Raw genomic sequence first — 18,423 nt, forward strand, 5'->3', positions numbered from 1 at the left:
AACACGGGTCGTTGAGTATGGTCAATGCTCTGCCTATCGCAATCAGCTGAAGGGATGTGTTATTTGATGTGACCTACCAGTCAAGAGCTAAGTGTTCCCTGGTTCATTCTCCAAGGCAACACCTCGCTCAGTCAGAGTCCATTTGCCAACTAATCAGCATCCGTTTCTTAAAATTTGGCATTCTTGCGTCTGTCCTGATAAGTGCAAGACAAAAAGCTTCAACAGCATGCCTCTTTTTCAGCAATACTCAAGTTCTGTGTTACCAAGCGACCATTTGTTTGCATATAATTTACTGAGAGAAGGACAGTATACTATGAATGCAAAGGGAGGAAAAGAATGTATGGTTTCTTGTCCTCCATCGCACTGCTGACAGTGGGCAGAAATGGGATTTATGTTCGTGAGCAAAACTCTTAGATTTAGGGGATGAATAGAACATTTAATCTGAACTTTTAGGAGTATTGAAATCAGCCTTATTAAAATAAAAAAAAAAATCAAGGAGGGAATTGTTTGATTCATATCGCACCATTCTTCTGCCAGTGGGATAAACTTTTTTTTTAAAAATGACTCGAGTAGTTCAGTGCAGAAGTTTTGTTGGTCTGTGAAATTTCCTGTTATACTTCTGTGCAGGCTTAAGAACTGGGCAGTTCAAAAGACAGCCTGTAAGTTTGAAAGCAGACTTGCTGTAGGCGACATGAACTAATGTAAACATTTTCCAGATTTTAGCGTTGCTATTCTGTTTTTAAATTTTAGGGGATAAATGAAAATGCAGATAATTATTGCTGATCACAGCTTAAAAGTGAATTCAGAATCTAATGTCATACTTCCAAATGTTGACAACCAATTTTCAAGGTCAGTTCTTTTAAAGTCCAAAATCCTGAACCGACACCTCTTTAAAATATGCAGCAAATAGCATGCCCTGTTCTGATAGATGATGTTGCAGATACTGGAAAGAGAAATAGAGGTAAATCAACAATGACACAATCAGAGGGATCAGTTAGAGTGGTTGGTTGGATGGGAGAGGACTGCCTTTGACAATCTTGGGGGCATAATTCAGGATCTGAATCCTTTGACCATTGTAACTTCAAGTATTTGTAGTGAGTTATGAGAAAGGTTGACACTGACGGTTTAGATTGAGGATTTATTTCAGAGTTGAATAAATCATAGATAGTATTTGAACAAAAGTTAATTGAAGGCATTTAACAACCCTGCATTACTAAACACTAGCTCCTTTATTGATGTACAATAGAGTGCAATTTATAATTGTTTATTTTTTTAAAATGATGGAAATATGCGCTGAACAATTTGTGCAAGGATATGGTTAAAATTATATTTTTGTGTATTTGCCCACTATTGCAGAATACTGGAGATAATGATTGACCTGTAAATCATGAATTTGCCATGTTTTAGTTCCCACAGCAGTGGGAAAAGCTCTCCGTACATTAATTGACGTTTCAAAAAAATTGGAGCTGACTTATTTTTGCGCTTATTGTTCTGAGCAGCATGTGCTTCCCCCTTTTTAGAAAAATTAATTTTTTTTATAAATGGATGCTTCAAAAAATAGTATTTTCTGAAGTCTATGAAAATGTGAAATGTTTTCCTCAGCAGTGGGTTGTTTAAATGCAGTTTTAATTGAGATCCAAAGTTAACCTGCTGTGATGTGTGTAATATTGTGAATTGCTATTATTTGAAGTGAACCCCTCGACACTGCATTCAGTAGCTGCTGCATAATGGCGATGTTTAAATCTGTAAATGGATCTGTATTAAAAGAATCGTTGAATTGTGTAATTTATGTCATGTGGTAAAATAATAAAGGTTTTTGAGACCAAAGTACTGAGCTGGATCAGTTTGTGCCTTATCTGTAATTCCATTTCTTATTCCTCATGATGGACAATATATCAGCTTGTTTCAGACAGCAGCACTCTGGCCTTTTGGTGCTGAGAGGCTGTTTCCCCTGGCTGAAGAGTCCAGACGAGGGGTCTTATTCTCAAGATAAGGAGTCGTCAATTTAGGACTGAGGGTTTGTGGATCTTTGGAATTCTCTACCCCAGAGTACTGTGGATGCTCAGTCATTGAGTATATTCAAGGCTGAGATTGGTGCACTTTTGGATACCAAGGGAATCGAGAGATATGGGAATCAGATGAGAACGTGGAGTTGAGGTCGAAGATTATCATGATCTTATTGAATTGGTGGAGCAGGCTCAAGAGGCCTGTTTTTTACCGACACTGGTGAGATATGCTCATCCATGTTAAAACTGTGACAACTTCGCGGGAGTGACCAATCTCACGTTTATGCCGTTGAAAAGCATCACAGGTACTGCATGTAGACAATGAACCATTGGCAAGGCAAATCTTACTATGCTGCCCATTATGACTGATATTTTTCTCAGTATCTCAACAATGTTTGCTATCACTGCTTGCTTATCTCCACAATCACCACACCCTCAACTTCTCTCTCTCCCCCTGCCCCCCCACCTTAAACCAGCTTATATTTTATCTTTCTCCTAACTATGCTTCAGTTCTGCCGAAGGGTCATGAAGACTCGAAACGTTGACTGATTTCTTCTCCACCGATGCTGCCAGACCTGCTGAGTTTTTCCAGGTAATTCTGTTTTTGTTTTGGATTTCCAGCATCCGCAGTAGCTTTTAGCTTTTTGTTTTTATACAAGCTTATGCAACCTGCCCTCATAATTGAAACCTGTAAATCCAAGTACCATTCTGGTGAAACTGCACTGTATCCCCTCCAAGGTCAATATAATCTTCCTGAGGTGAATGCAGTACTCCAGATGTGTTTTGACCAAGTCTCTGCACAACAGAAACATTACTTTGTATTCCAGTAACTATCCATCATCCTTTCCTTCGCCACTATTAACTGGGATAGACAAAGTGTGAAAGGCTTAGAGGGGGCGGAATTCTTAAAATGTATCCAGGAGAGCTTTTTAAGCCAGCACATAGAGAGTCCTTAAGAGAGGGGGGTGGTGCTGGACCTAGTTTTAGGGAAAGAAGCTGGCAAGTGATAGAAGTGTCAGTGGGGGTGCATTTCAGTGATAGTGACCATAACTAAGTAAGATTTGAAGTAGTTATGGAAAAGGACAAAAATGGACCAGAAATAATGGTTCTGAATTGGGGGAAGGCCAGTTTTAATATGATAAGACAGGATCTGGCCAAAGTGGACTAGGAGCAGCTACTTTTGGAAAAATCTACACCAGAGCAGTAGGAGTCATTCAAAAAGGAAATAGTGAGAGTGCAGGACCAACATGTTCCCGTAAAGGTGAAGGGTGGGACCAACAAGATCAGAGAACCCTGGATGTTGAGGAATGTTCAGAATTAGATAATGAAAAATAGGAAAGCTTATGGTAGATACCTAGGGCTCAAAACAGCGGAAGCCCTAGAGGAGTATAGGAAGTGCAGGGGGGTTACTTATAGAAATTAGGAGAGCGAAGAGGGGGCATGAAAAAACACTGGTGGGTAACATAAAATCCAAAGGCATTTTATAAGTATATTAGGGGCAAGGGGATAACCAGAGAAAGAGTAGGGCCCATTAGGGACCAAAGTGGTAATCTGTGTGAGGAGCCAGAAGACTTAGGTGAGATTTTAAATGAGTACTATGAGGACTGGAGGACAGCTAATGTGGTACCATTATTCAAAAAGAGTGGTAGGGATAAACCAGGGAACTATAGGCCAGTAAGTCTAACATCAGTGGTAGGGAAACTTTTGGAAAATATTCTGAAGGACAGAATTAAACTCCACTTGGAAAGACAAGGATTAATCAAGTTTTTTTTGTCAGGGGGAGAATATGTCTAACAAATTTGATTGATTTTTTTGAGGAGGTGACTAGGTGTGTAGATGAGAGTAGTGCAGTTGATGTAGTCTACATGGACTTCAGTAAGGCTTTTGACAAGGTCTTGCACGGGAGACTGGTCAAGAAGATAAGAGCCCATGGGATCCAGGACAATTTGGCAAATCGGATCCAAAATTGGCTTAGTAACAGGAGACAGAGGGTGATGGTTGAAGGTTGTTATAGTGACTGGAAGCCTGTGTCCAGTGGCATACCGCAGGGTTCGGTGCTGGGTCCCTTGCTGTTTGTCATGTACATTAATAATCTAGACATGAATGTAGGAGATATGATCAGTAACTTCACAGATGACACAAAATGTGGTAAATAGGAGGAAAGCCTTAGACTACAGGACGATATAGATGGGCTGGGCAGATGGGCAAAACAGTGGGAAATGGAATTTAATCCTGAAAAGTGTGAGGTGATGCATTTTGGGAGGACTAACAGGGCAAGGGAGTACATGATGAATGGTAGGACCCTAGGAAGTACAGAGGACCAGAGGGACCTTGGTGTGTATGTCCATAGATCCTTGAAGACAGCAGGACAGGTAGATAAGGTGGTTAAGAAGGCATATGGCATACCTGCCTTTATTATTCGAGGCATTGAATACAAGAGCAGGGAGGTTATAATGGAGCTGTATAAAACGTTAGTTAGGCCACAACTGGAGTAATGTGTGCAGTTCTGGTTACCACAATATAGGAAGGATATCATTGCACTGGAGAGGGTGCAGAGGAAATTCACTAGGATGTTGCCTGGCTGGAGTGTTTCAGCTATTGTCATGACTGACTGGAAGTAGTGTGTTGTAATATCAAGCCCTACTGTTCCCCGAGTCGTGACAAATGTGAAAAGTTTGACCAAACCGCCAGATTCCCCCAATTCTACCTAACTGTTTAGATTAACAGAATATGAGCAACAGGTTTGTAGACTTAATAAGTAAATAACTGTTTATTAAACAAATTGTCTTTAACTAGTGACAAAAGAAAGAAATATGAACTCCTAACTTCTAACTCAATAACTTAAACTCCACCCCTTCTTAAACCCCATATACACAAACACACACACACATAAGACACACAAAACGTGGATTTTAAGGGTGAGATAAAACAGTTCACCAGCACCAACCTGGAGTACAGGATTAGATGTGTTGATTTTGATTAACGTCTTCTAAATTCCTTGTAGTTTGTGGTTGATGACACAAGGTGGTCTCCCAACACTTTCAGTCTGTGGTTCACTGGTTGAAAAAAAATTGCTTTTCAATGTCTCTACTGGTGATTTCTCCCCTTTTCCTCCTGACAGGGGTTTTCAGAGAAAGCAGGTTACAGAGATGTGAAGATTAGACAGCTACCTGTTATGGTAGAATTACTGGAACCTTACAAACACAGGAGAAGGAGGTTTTAGATCTTCGCTCTTTGCAGGCTAGGAGCTGTTCTCCCTGCACTGATACCACACAAAAACCCTGATCACCTGGTCAGGAGTCAATTAAAATGCTGTCATCATGTAGTTCCCCTTAGTCCAGGGCTCCTTTCCAGCACAATCCTGTTCTTTTATGACACATTATGTTCCAGGATAGCAACATTGTAGATATTCCTCATCCTGCTCCAGTGAACATGTCTTTCAACTGTAGCCATGGTAGCTTTTAAAGGCACAGTCCAAGAAAAATAAAAATAGGTTCTTTACACTATGAAGAGAGACTAGATAGGCTGGGCTTGTTTTCTTTAGAACAGATAAGGCTGAGGGGGGACCTGACTGAGCTGTACAAAATTATGAGGGGCATAGATAGGGTACATAGGAGGAAACTTTTCCCCTTAGTGGAGGGGACAATAACCAGGGGGCACAGATTTAAGGTACGGGACAAGAGGTTTATAGGGGATTTGAGGAAAATGTTTTAACCCAGAGGGTGGGGGTATCTGGAACTCACTGCCTGAAAGGGTGGTAGAGGTGGGAACCCTCACGACATTTAAGAAGTATTTAGATGAACATTTTAAATGCCATAGCATACAAAGCTACAGACCAACTGCTGGAAAATTGGATTTGAGTAGATAGGAGCTTGATGATGGGCTGAAGGGCCTCTTTCCGTGCTGTAAAACTCCATAACTCTATAACATTGTAAAGAACCTATTATTTTTATAGGACTGTGGCTTTAAAAACTATCATGGCTGCAGTTGAAAGGCATGTTCACTGGAATAGGATGAGGAATATATACAATGTTGCTATCCTGGAACATAGTGTGCCATAAAAGAACAGGATGGTGCCAGAAAGGAGCCCTGGACTAAGGGGAACTGCCTGATGACAGCATTTTAATTGACTCCTGACCAGGTGACCAGGGTTTTTGTGTGGTAACAGTGCAGGGAGAACAGCTCCTAGCCTGCAAAGAGGGAAGACCTAAAACCTCTCTCTCCTGTGTTTGTAAGATTCCAGTAATTCTGCCATCATAGCTAGCTGGCTATTCCTCACATCTCTCTACCTGCTTTCTCTGAAAACCCCTGTCAAGAGGAAAAGGGGAAAAATCACCAGTAGAGGCATTGAAAAGCAAATTTTTTTCAACCAGTGAACCATCGACTAAAAGTGCTGGGAGACCACCTCATGCCATTAACAACAAACTGCAAGGAATTTAGAAGACGTCAATCAAAATCAACACATCTAATCCTGTAATCCGGATTGGTGCCATTGTGCTGCTTTATCTCACCCTTAAAATCCATGTGTGTGTTTTTGTGTGTGTGTGTGTAGGGGTTTAAGAAGGGGTAGAGTTTAAGCTATTGAGTTAGAAATTAGCAGCTCATATTTCTTTTGCCACTGGTTAAAGGCAATTGGTTTAACAAACAATTATTTACTTATTAAGTTTACAAACCTGGTGCTTGTATTCTGTTAACTTAAATTAAACAGTTAGGTAGAATTGGGGCAATTTGGTGGTCTGATCAAACGTTTCACATTTGTCACGGCTCGGGGAACAGTGAGGCTTGATATTACAGTGCACTATTCCCAGTGAGTCATGACAACATCCTGATCCAACAGAGATGAAAGAATTTTGACTGGCAAATCTCCTGGAACATCGTAAATAAAATCATTGTGATTTAGGAAGAAAATGTTCCAATCATTTCTAAAATATATCAAAGGGCAAAGGATGACAAAAAAGCTTAATAAGGAGGGAAAACTTAGAGTATGAGAGAAAGCTAGCTAGTAATAATATGATGGATAGTAAGAGTTTCTATAGATATTTAAATAAGAAAAGAGTTAACAAAGTGAGCATTGGTCCTATAGAAAGTGCCTGTGGGGAACTGATAATAGAAAGTATGGAGATGGCAGATGAATTAAGCAGGCATTTTGCTTCTGTCTTCACTGTAGAGGACACATGTAACATCCTGGGTATAGTTGTAAATCAAGAAATGGAAGGGAGAGAGGAACTCAGGAAAATTACTCGGGAAATGTTATTAAGCAAATTATTGGGGCTCTGGGCTGACAGATCCCCAGATCCGAATGGACTTCACCCTAAGGTCTTGAAAGAAGTGGTCAGTGAGATAGTTGATGCATCGGTTTTAATTTTCCAAAATTAATTTCGGGGAAGGTTCCATTAAATTGGAAAATAGAAAATGTAACTCCTTATTCAAAAAGAGAGGGAGACAGAAAGCAGGAAACAGCCATTTAGCCTAACATCTGTGAAAGGGAAAATGTTAGAAGCTATTATTAAAGATGTTATAGCAGGGTACTTAGAAAAATTCAAGGCAATCAGGCAGAGTCAACGTGGTTTTGTAAAAGGAAAATCATGTTTAACCAATTTATTGGAGTTCATTGAAAGAGTCACATGTGCTGTGGATAAAGGTAAACTGGTGGATGTGCATTTGATAAGGTGCCACATCAAAGGTTATTACAGAAAATAAAAGCTCATGGTGTAGAGGGTAACATATTGACATGGATAGAAGATTGGCTACCTAACAGGAAGTAGAGAGTTGGCATAAATGGGTCTTTTTCTGGTTAGCAAGATGTAATGATTGGTATGCCACAGGATTAGTGCTGGGGCCTCAACTTCTTACAATTTATATAAATGACTTGGATGAAGGGACCGAAGGAATGGTTGCTAAATTTGCCGATGACGCAAAGATAGGTAGGTGTTATGACGGAATAATCCCAGAGGGAAACTTAAAACAACTGTCATAACCTATATTTTTAATTGGTATGTTTGAGATGCAACTCTAAATTCAGGAATAAGACGACTAGTTCTCGAAAGGTTTTTATATCAAACTAAATGAGACATTTATTAATTTGCAACAAGGTATTAAACACATACACATGGCTACAAATTACTACTATCATAACTTTTTAACAAATTCCCAAATTAATCTCTACTAAGGCAACAACAACTCATAGACTTTAAGCAGACACCAGGCAAAGCATTTTCACCTCACAAATTCAAAATGAGGTTTCTTTCAATTTGGTTCCTTTGCAGACAGTTGTAGGCTTACAGATGCTTTGATGCTATATACCTCTGACTTCCACACACACAAACTCCCTTCTGTTATACCCAGCTTGCCCTTTGAATGCAAATTCTCATTGTATCACCAGGCCCTTTGAACTCCTTTCATAGTACCAATTTTATTAGCAATATAAACATTGCTTGGGGTCTCCTAGCTAGGTGCAAGATTTTACTCCCCTTCTTCAATGTTCTATTCAATAAAATGCAAATGTACTCTTTACCTCTCTGTTTACATCTCAAAACTACTGTACATCAAAGCACCCAGACTAGCTGACTTTAATCCAATTAACACAAAGACAGAATGAATTTAAAAAAAATAATTTCCAATAGCATTATATATACTAACAGCTTCATGACATCCCCCTTCCTATCGAAAAATGAGCCGTCATGGTTCTAAAAGATGGTTTCATTTTTTATAACCCATCTCACACTATCTCCTATACTTATTACACTATTACATTACCAGATGCATGCATTAACATAATAATATATATACACAAGTCCTTGGTATCAACAGAAATCACTCCAGTTCAGTGTCCAGGGTTTTAAAAATGTTCAATTTTCCTTTAAGCTTCAAACTCTTAATAACGCATCTGCAAACAGATTTTCTCTTCCAGCATGTAAAATCTGTAGATTAAATGGTTGTAACAATAAACTCCATCTGAAAAGTCTTGCACTTTTGTCTTGAAATTTGCCCAGAAACTTGAAAGGATTATGGTCTGTATAAAGAATTGTTTCTGATGAACTGTTTGCAACATAAATTTCAAAATGCTGCAATGCTAACACAAACCCAAAGTCTCTTTATTGATCATTGAATATCTTCTCTTTTGTACATTCAGCTCCTGTGAAAAATACCCTATCGGTTTTTCAATTCCAGTGTCATTTTCTTGAACAATACAGCCCCAATACCTATATCGCTTGCGTCAATGGCCAATTTAAATTGCTTGGCATAATTGGGTACTGCCAAAACTGGTGTCATAGTTAATATAGTTTTCAAAGTATCGAATTACTTCAGACACTCCAGTGTCCATTGAAACAACTTCTGTTTTAATAGTTCAATCATTGGAGCAACCACCCGGCTAAAATTTGGTAAAATTTCCGGTAAAACCCACTCATGCCCAGAAATCTCAAAACTTCTCGTTTTGTTGTAGGCACTGGGAAATTCTGAGAAAAAAACTTCCTGGGAACTTCCAGCTACTCCTTCTCTTCCCTAACTACTCACCTTTCTTTCACCTTCCCACTTTCTATCCTTTTCCAATTTGAAAGGGTGATGAAAAAGGTTTAATTCTTTAAACTAACTCATAATCATCAGCTATCTCTGCTGCTTGTCTTACAGAATCAACTCTCTGTTCCTCCACATGAGTTCTCACTACCGAAGGGATTGAATTTTAAATTCTTCCAAAAGAATTACTTCCCTAAGAGCTGCATAAGTTGTCTTTATTTTTAACGCCCATATTCACCGATCAAAATAACTTTGCTTTACTTTTTCAAACTCAATATAAATGTACCCAGGCTGTTTTCTCATATTCTTAAATTTCTGCTTGTATGCTTCAGGAACCAAATTATATGCACTCAAAATAGCCTTTTTCACCACATCTTAATTCACCAATATTTCTTCTGATAGCGAAGCATATACCTCATGCGCCCTACCCGCTAACTTAGACTGTAATCATAACGTCCAGTTTTCCTGTGGCCATTTCATCCGTTTAGCTAGCTTCTCAAATGAAATAAAGAATGCTTCAATATCTTTTCCCTCAAACTTCAGAAGAGCTTGTACAAATTTAAACATCTCGCCACTGGATTCTACTCTGGAGATAGGTCCTTCTTCACCGACTGGCGTCACTTTTTAAACTGCCAACATTTTCTGCTGCAATTCTCTCTCACTCTTTCTCTTTCCTCCTTCTCTATCTTCACAATTTCTAATTCCCTTTCCTGTTTTTTTTCTCTCTCCTGCCTTTCTACCTGTTCCCTTTTGAAAGCCATTTCTCTGTCCTTTGCTTCTAATTCAAGTTTTTTCAGCTCCTTCGCTTGTTCAAATTCAAGCCTCTTCATTTGTAACTGAAGTCTACCTCCAGCTGTGACTCACTATTGTCAGGTTTCACTTCCAACTGTAGATGCTATGTTATACTTTTCATTAAATCTGATTTCCCAGCCCCTCAGGTAACCCCAGTTTTAACTTATCTGCCAACTCTGTTAACTTACTTTTGGTTATTTTTCCCAACCCAATCAGTTATATCTTCTACTCCCAGACAAGTCTTAGCAATTGCCAAAGCCATCCTGCAGTCTCATCACTTCTATAATACCTCACCAACTCCTGAATTCAAAGTGCTTCTCATAATCCCAGAGGGAAACTTTAAACAACTGTCATAACCTATATTTTCAATTGGCATGTTTGAGATGCAGCTCTAAATTCAGGAATAAGATGACTAGTTCTTGAAAGGTTTTTATATCAAACTAAATGAGACATTTATTAATTTGAAACAAGGTATTAAACACATACACATGGCTACAAATTACTACTATCATAACTGTTTAACAAATTCCCAAACTAATCTCCACTAAGGCAACAGCAACCCATAGACTTTAAGCATACATCAGGCAAAGCACTTTCACCTTACAAATTCAAAATGAGGTTCCTTTCAATTTGGTTCCTTTGCAGACAGTTGTAGGCTTACAGCTGCGTTGATGTTACATGCTTAGCCTGCCCTTTGAATGCAAATTCTCATTGTATCACCAGGCCCTTTGAACTCCTTTCATAGTACCAATTTTATTAGAAATATAAACATTGTGCAAGATCTCACTCTCCTTGAATGTTCTGTTCAACAAAATGCAAATGTACCCTACCTTACTGTTTACATCTCAAAACTACTATACATCAAAGCACCCAGACTAGCTGGCTTTAATCCAATTAACACACACAGACTAAACCTCTATTTAATTTCCAATAACATTATATACATTAACAGCTTCATGACAGTAGGAAAGTAAATTGTGAAGAGAACGCAAGGAGGCTACAAAGTAAGATAAATAGGTTAACTGAGTGGGTAAAGATCTGGTAAATGGAGTATAATGTGGGCAAATGTGAAATTGTTCATTTTGACAGGAAGAATAAATAAGCTTATTATCTAAACGGTGAGAGACTGCAGAGCTCTGAGATTCAGAGGGATCTAAGTGTTCTAGTGCATAAATCACAAAAGGTTAATATGCAGCTACAGCAGGTAATTAGGAAAGCTAATAGAATGTTATCATTTATTGTGAGGGGAATTGATTACAAAACTAGGGAGGCTAAGCTGCAGTTGTACAGGGCATTGGTGAGATCATATCTGGAGTATTGTGTACAGTACTGGTCTGCTTCTTTAAAGAAAGATGTAAATGCATTAGAAGCAGTTCAGGGAAAGTTTACTAGTCTAATAACAGGGATGGGTAGGTTGTCTTATGAGGTAAGGCTGGACAGGTTAGGCTTGTATCCACTGGAATTTAGAAGAGTAAGAGGCAACTTAATTAAAACCTTTAAGATCCTGAAGGGTCTTGATAGAGTGGATGTGGAGAGGATGTTTCCTCTTGTGGAAGAATCTAGAACTAGGGGCCACTGTTTGAAAATAAGGGGTCATTCATTTCAGTCAGAGTTGAGGAGAAATTTTTTCTCTGAGGGCTGAGTGCCTTTGGAACTCTCTTCCTCAAAAGGCGGTGGAAGCAGAGTCTTTGAATATTTTTAAGGCAGAGCTAGATAAATTCTTGATTAACAAGGGGGTGAAAGGTTATCGTGGGTAGGCAGGAATATGGGTTGCATTCAGATCAGCCATGATCTTATTGAATGGCAGAGCAAAGGGCCAAGTGTCCTACTCCTCCTAATTCGTATGTTGGTCTGTAGAACACTGATTGGAAGGAAGGAAGGGTGAGTGCTAATCCCGAGGGAGGAGATTGGGGGTGTGTGTGGGAGTGGTGGGGAAGGATGGAGGTTGGAGGCCCATTGAGTGTGAATGAAGGCCAGATGGGGGCTGGTGTTAGGAAAAGAAGTTGGAGTTCTTGTGGTAGAACCAGTGGCCTTGGGACATGCCGCGGTGATGGTGTGGAAGGTCAGTGGGATGTGACTGATTGTGGGGTCTCCTTGGGCAGATACCTAGGTCCAGGAGGTAGGAGTGAAGGCACTTAACTCCTGAATCCACCAAGCTCTCAACTCAATGAAGCTGCCGAGTTTTCTGATGCTCAGTAAACCCGACTACAGCAGTTAAAGCTGAAAACCTGAATGGCAGCGAGGTACGCAGCCTTATTATTGCCGTGTTCCAACCCACCACCTTCAGTTGAGTTGGTCACCTGCCCACATTCTGGCTTCAGTTAAAACTGGAAATGGGCAAGTGTGATTTGGGGACAGCTTTCTCAGGCATGACCCAAACCCAATTCTTCTTTTAGTTCAAAATTCCCTTTCACTGTTAACTCTGATTTCTCCTCGCAGATGCTGCCTGATCTGTTGAGAGTTTCCAGCATTTGCTGTTTTTATTTCAGATTTCCAGCTTCTGCAGTATATTGCTTTTGTGCTTTGTCAAATGGGTATCCAGGTTGCTAGACAGCAGTAAAAATATATGTCGCTTCAAGATATGACAATGAACATTTTCTCAAAATATTCCTGACTATGTTTTTATTATTGCAGTAATTATGGTTTTGTTAACTGTTGGACTATGCCTTTAAGAATTGTCCTGTAATGTCAGATCACATGATCTGTGTAAACCAATGAGTTAGCAGTTGCCAGCTACCTCCACAGTCAGTGTAGAGATAGAGATGGAGTTGAATACACACCTGTAGTTGCTGCTGGCTGAATTGTAAATAAAGCTAATGTTTCCAATTAGAAAGTTGTCTGCAGATCAATTCTACTACAAATAGGTGACAAGGCCACACTATAACAAAGATAAAAACAAAAAACTACTGCGGATGCTGGAAATCCAAAACAAAAACAGAATTACCTGGAAAAACTCAGCTGGTCTGGCAGCATCAGTGGAGAAGAAGAGTCGACGTTTCGGGTCCACATGACCCTTCAACAGAACTGAAGTATAGTTAGGAGAGGGCTGAAATATAAGCTGGTTTAAGGTGGGGGGCGGGGGGAGAGAAGTTGAGGGTGGGGTGGTTGTAGGGACAAGCAAGCAGTGATAGGAGCAGATAATCAAAAGATGTCACAGACAAAAGGATCAAAGAGGTGTTGAAGGTGGTGATATTATCTAAGAAAAGTGCTAATTAAGAATGGATGGCAGGACACTCAAGGTACAGCTCTAGTGGGGGTGGGGTGGAAAGACTGACAAGGTATTAGTTGTAGATTTAAAAATAATGGAAATAGGTGGGAAAAGAAAAATCTATATAAATTATTGAAAAAAAAACAAAAGGGAGGGGGGGAGGAAACGGGGTGGGGATGGGGGGAGGAGCAGTTTAAGATCTAAAGTTGTTGAATTCAATATTCAGCCCGGGAGGCTGTAAAGTGCCTCGTCGGAAGATGAGGTGCTGTTCCTCCAGTTTGCGTTGGGCTTCACTGGAACAATGCAGCAAGCCTATACCAAACTGGCTATGAGGATAAATCAGGATAAATCAAAATAAATCTGATTCGGTACTACACCACACCCAGCGTTTGTGAGTATCAATGTCCGTTTAAAATAACAGAAGATATACTCACCCAAAAAACCATACTTTGAGAATCGATCTCTTTGAACCAGCCACAGATGATTGGTCTCAGTGTATAGAATGCCTTGCGTTGTTCTTTCAAGTGAACAAAATTACGGAAGATAGGAGGCGAGCAATCCTCTTACGTCCTTGTGAGATCAAAACCTACAGTTTGATTCGAAGTTGGATGGCCCCCAGTGTTCCAGATTTGAAGAATTTTGGAGAATTAGTGGACCTTGTGAAGGGACATTTTCAACCCAAGCCCTCAGTCACGATGCAGAGGTCCTGGTTTAATTTATGAAATAGAGCCCCAGGTGAGACAATTGCTAGCTACGTGGCAAATTTGAAGCAACTAACGGAACATTGCAAGTTCAGTGAGACTCTGAACGACGTGCCCAGAGATTGTTTAGTGTGTGGTTGAAAGAATACACTATTCAGAGAAGATTGCTAGCTGAAGTGAATCTGGATTTTGAGAAGGCATTAGAAATAGCGCTGGCCATGTAAAGTACTGTAAGAGATTCGTAAGCAATACAAGGGGCGCAAAATGGCGCTATCTTCCAAATCTGGCAGGAACAGTCAGCCAAAAGTGGCGTGAAAAAGCGAGACTCCGCCATGAAGCGGGAAACAGCCCTCGCTAACCGAAAAATAAGAAGAAACAACTTAGCAGCTAAATGAAAGAGCAACTTCAATCGATCTGGAAACAATCAGTCTTTTAGCGATTGGCAGTTTAAAAAAGTAAAATGTTACTTTTGTCACAGAAGTGGACATATAATGAGACAGTGCAAAGAGAGATTTAAACAGGTTTGCAAACAACGGAAGAAGCCCAATGAAATCTATGGTGTAGCAAAACAAATTCTGACATTTATTCATTATTTAACATGAAAGATGGGAAGACAGAGGCAACACTTGTTACAGTATAAATGAATGGTAAACCACTAAAAATGGAAGTAGACACGGGGGCTTCCACTACTGTAATTGGAGAGCACACTTTCAGATATTTAAATAATGGTGAACGTCAATTAAATTTGGAACAAACATCTGCCAGGTTGAAAACGAACACAGACAAAAAAATCCAAGTAAAAGGTACCACCAGAGTAACTGCCCATTATAGAAACCAACTGGCACAGCTACCCATGATGGTCATAGGTGAAGGGCCAAGCCTTCTTGGGCGAGATTGGTTAAAGAAAATTAAATTAAACTGGTCCAAAATCTTCCAGTTGAGAGCAAGTGGGCTACCAGAGCTGCTTAAAAAGTATGACACTGTCTTCAAGGACGAACTATGAAAATTCCCAGTCTGGAGGCCAAGATTTACGTGGACCCAGAAGCAACCCCTCACTTCACGAAAGCAAGACTGGTGCCATACGCCCTGAGAGAGAAGGTTGATGCTGAGCTGAATTGGCCAGAGAGGCTGGGTGTCATAAAAGTGGTTCAGTTCTCAGAGTGGGCAGCACCCATAGTCCTTGTCCTTAAACCCAACCAAACTGTCCGAATCTGTGGGAACTGTAAATTAATGGTCAACAGAGCGGCCAAACTGGACAGGTACCCCTTTCCAAAAATTGAAGACCTATATGCCAAGCTAGCAGGAGGGACAACATATACAAAGCTTGACATGATTCATGCATATCAGCAATTATAGTTGGACGACACCTCTCAGGAATTCATCACAATTAATACACACAAAGGGTTGTATCAATATACACAGTTGCCTTTTGGTGTTTCCTCAGCTTGTGCCATCTTTCAGAGAATAATGGAAAGCTTACTGCAGGGACTACCTACCCCAGGTTGTAGCTTACTTAGACGATGTGCTGATAACCGGATTCGCTGAAAAGGAACATTTGGCTAACCTCGAGGAAGTCCTAAAATGCTTTTTACAAGCAGGAGCATGACTGAAAAAAAATGCACTTTTCAAGCAATGGAAGTAATCTATTTGGGCCACCGGGTAGATTCTCAGGGGTTACACCTGGTTGAAGAGAAGGTTAAAGCAATAAGAGAGGCACCTGTACCAAAGAACACCTCTGAACTTAAATCATTTTTTAGGAATGATAAATTATTATGGGTGATTTTTGCCTAATTTATCTACAGTTCTGTTTTCATTCAATGCTAAGAAAGAACCAACGTTGGTCTTGGGATGCACCCCAGAAAGAGACTTTCGTAAAAGTGAAGCAGCTATTACACTCATCCAGTCTGTTAGTGCATTATGACCATACGAAAGACTTGGTGCTAACATGCAACGCATCTCCCTAAGGAATGGGAGCGGTACTATCTCATAGAATTACGATGGCACAGAGCGGCCAATAGGCTATGTATCCAGGATACTTACCACAGCTGAAAAAGACATTTCCAGATTGAAAAGGAAGGTCTGTCGATTAGTTTTGGTGTAAAAAAATTTCACCAATAGATGCACAGGCGGCATTTCACGATTGTATTAGACCACAAATCACTGTTGAGTTTGTTTAGCAAGGAAAAGGCTATACCACCCATAGCCTCAGCAAGAATACAACGATGAGCCCTAATTTTGGCAGCTTATGAATTTACCTTTGTACATAGGCCTGGCATTCACATTGCAAATACCAATACCCTGAGTCACCTGCCCTTACAAGAGTATGACGAACACGTCCCAGTTCCATAGGAACTCGTTTTACTGTTAAATTTTCCAGATTCCTCGCCAGTACATGCCAGGCAGACCTGAGACTGGACAAGTCAGGACCCAATCCTATCTCGAGAGCGAGACCAAGCGTTATATGGTTGGTTCCAGGAGCCAGTCTCCGATGAAATGAAACCGTTCTTCAACCAAAGACACAAGATGAGCAGTCAAGATGGCATTCTATTTTGGGGTACATGGGTAATAGTTCCTCCAAAGGGAAGGGAGCCACTTTTAGTTGAACACCACAGTGCCCATCCAGGGATATCCCAAATGAAGACCATAGCGCGCAGTTGCCTATGGTGGCCAGGGATGGGTGGCAATATTGAAAATGTGGCAAAGCACCTTATGCAATGTTAGCAGCTGCAAAAGTTGCCAGTGGCAACCCATTGCACCCTTGGGAGTGGCCTGGTAGACCCTGGGCGTGGTTACACATTGACTATGTCAGACCCTCCCTTGGAACCATGTTTCTACTGATTATAGATGCCCATTCCAAGTGGTTAGATGTTTATGAGGTGAAGTCACCTTAGATTAACTGTGCCAGTGCTTCACCATCCATGGACTGCCAGATGTAGTCATATCTGATAATGGCACTGCATTCACAAGTACTGAGTTCCAATGATTTATCAGCTTCAATGGTATCATCCATGTGAAGACTGCACCATACCATCCGTCATCAAATGGACTGGCAGAAAGGGCAGTTCAAACTTTTAAGGCGGGTATGAAGAAGTTAACAGGGGATTTGTTGGAGACCAAGCCTGCATGCTTTCTTTTTCACTACAGAACGAACCCCCACATGATGACAGGAGCAACACCTGCAGAATTGTTGATGAGACGACGTCTTAGGACAAGACTGTGCCTAATATTTCTAAATTTGGAGGGGAAGATGGAGTAGAGTCAAGGAAAACCAAAAGCTATGCATGACTTGCATAGTCATGAGAGACAATTCATTGTTGGCGAACCAGTATATGTGAAATGGTTGCCTGGTGAAGTAAGTTCAGTGACTGGACCATTATCATACCACATGGAAGTGGAAGGCCAGATCACCTGTAAGCATGTGGACCATTTAAGAAAAAGAGAGATATTACAACAAGATATGTTTCCACCTGTAACTATTACTGAACCAGTGCTTCCTGTTGAAGATGCTCAACCAAGAATTGACATGTCTGAATGTCTCTATCAGAGTGGAAGAACTGAACTGCTAATTCCCAATGAGGGACCTTATGTTCATGAAGTTTCAGAGAGTGTGGTTCCTGAAAAAGAATCTGAAGTCATGGAGCTGTGACATTCCACACGAATGAGGAAACCACCTGAAAGACTGAGCTTGTAAATTTCATGACCTGTGTAAATATTCTAATGTCATGAGATAAATATATTGGTAAATACAATATGTACAGCAAAGTTTAAGGGGGAGGAATGTAGTAATTATGGTTTTGTTAAATGTTGGCCTGTACCTTTAAGAATAGTCATGTGATGTAAGATCATATGTAAACCAATGTGTTAGTAGCACAGGCTACCTCCACTGTCAGTGTAAAGATAGAGATGGAGTTGAATATGCGTGTGTAGTTGCTGCTGGCTGTATCGTAAATAAACCTAATGTTCCCACTTAGAAAGTTGTCTGCAGATCAACTCTGTTACAAATAGGTGACAAGGCCACACGAGAACAATTATGATTCAGTTTTAGGTTGGGTCTCACATCTGAACCAAAGCCTGTTGGCAACTGATGCCCACGTATTTTCCACCAGGAGCAGGAAGCCTGGATGGTTTTCAATTCCCCCTTTTCTGCCACCAGGGGTGTTAAAATCAATTTCTGCAACCTTCCTCTGTCTTTGTTGAGATC

Source organism: Cetorhinus maximus, chromosome 9 (genome assembly GCF_964194155.1).
Source record: "Cetorhinus maximus chromosome 9, sCetMax3.hap1.1, whole genome shotgun sequence".
Classification (NCBI taxonomy): Eukaryota; Metazoa; Chordata; class Chondrichthyes; order Lamniformes; family Cetorhinidae; genus Cetorhinus; species Cetorhinus maximus.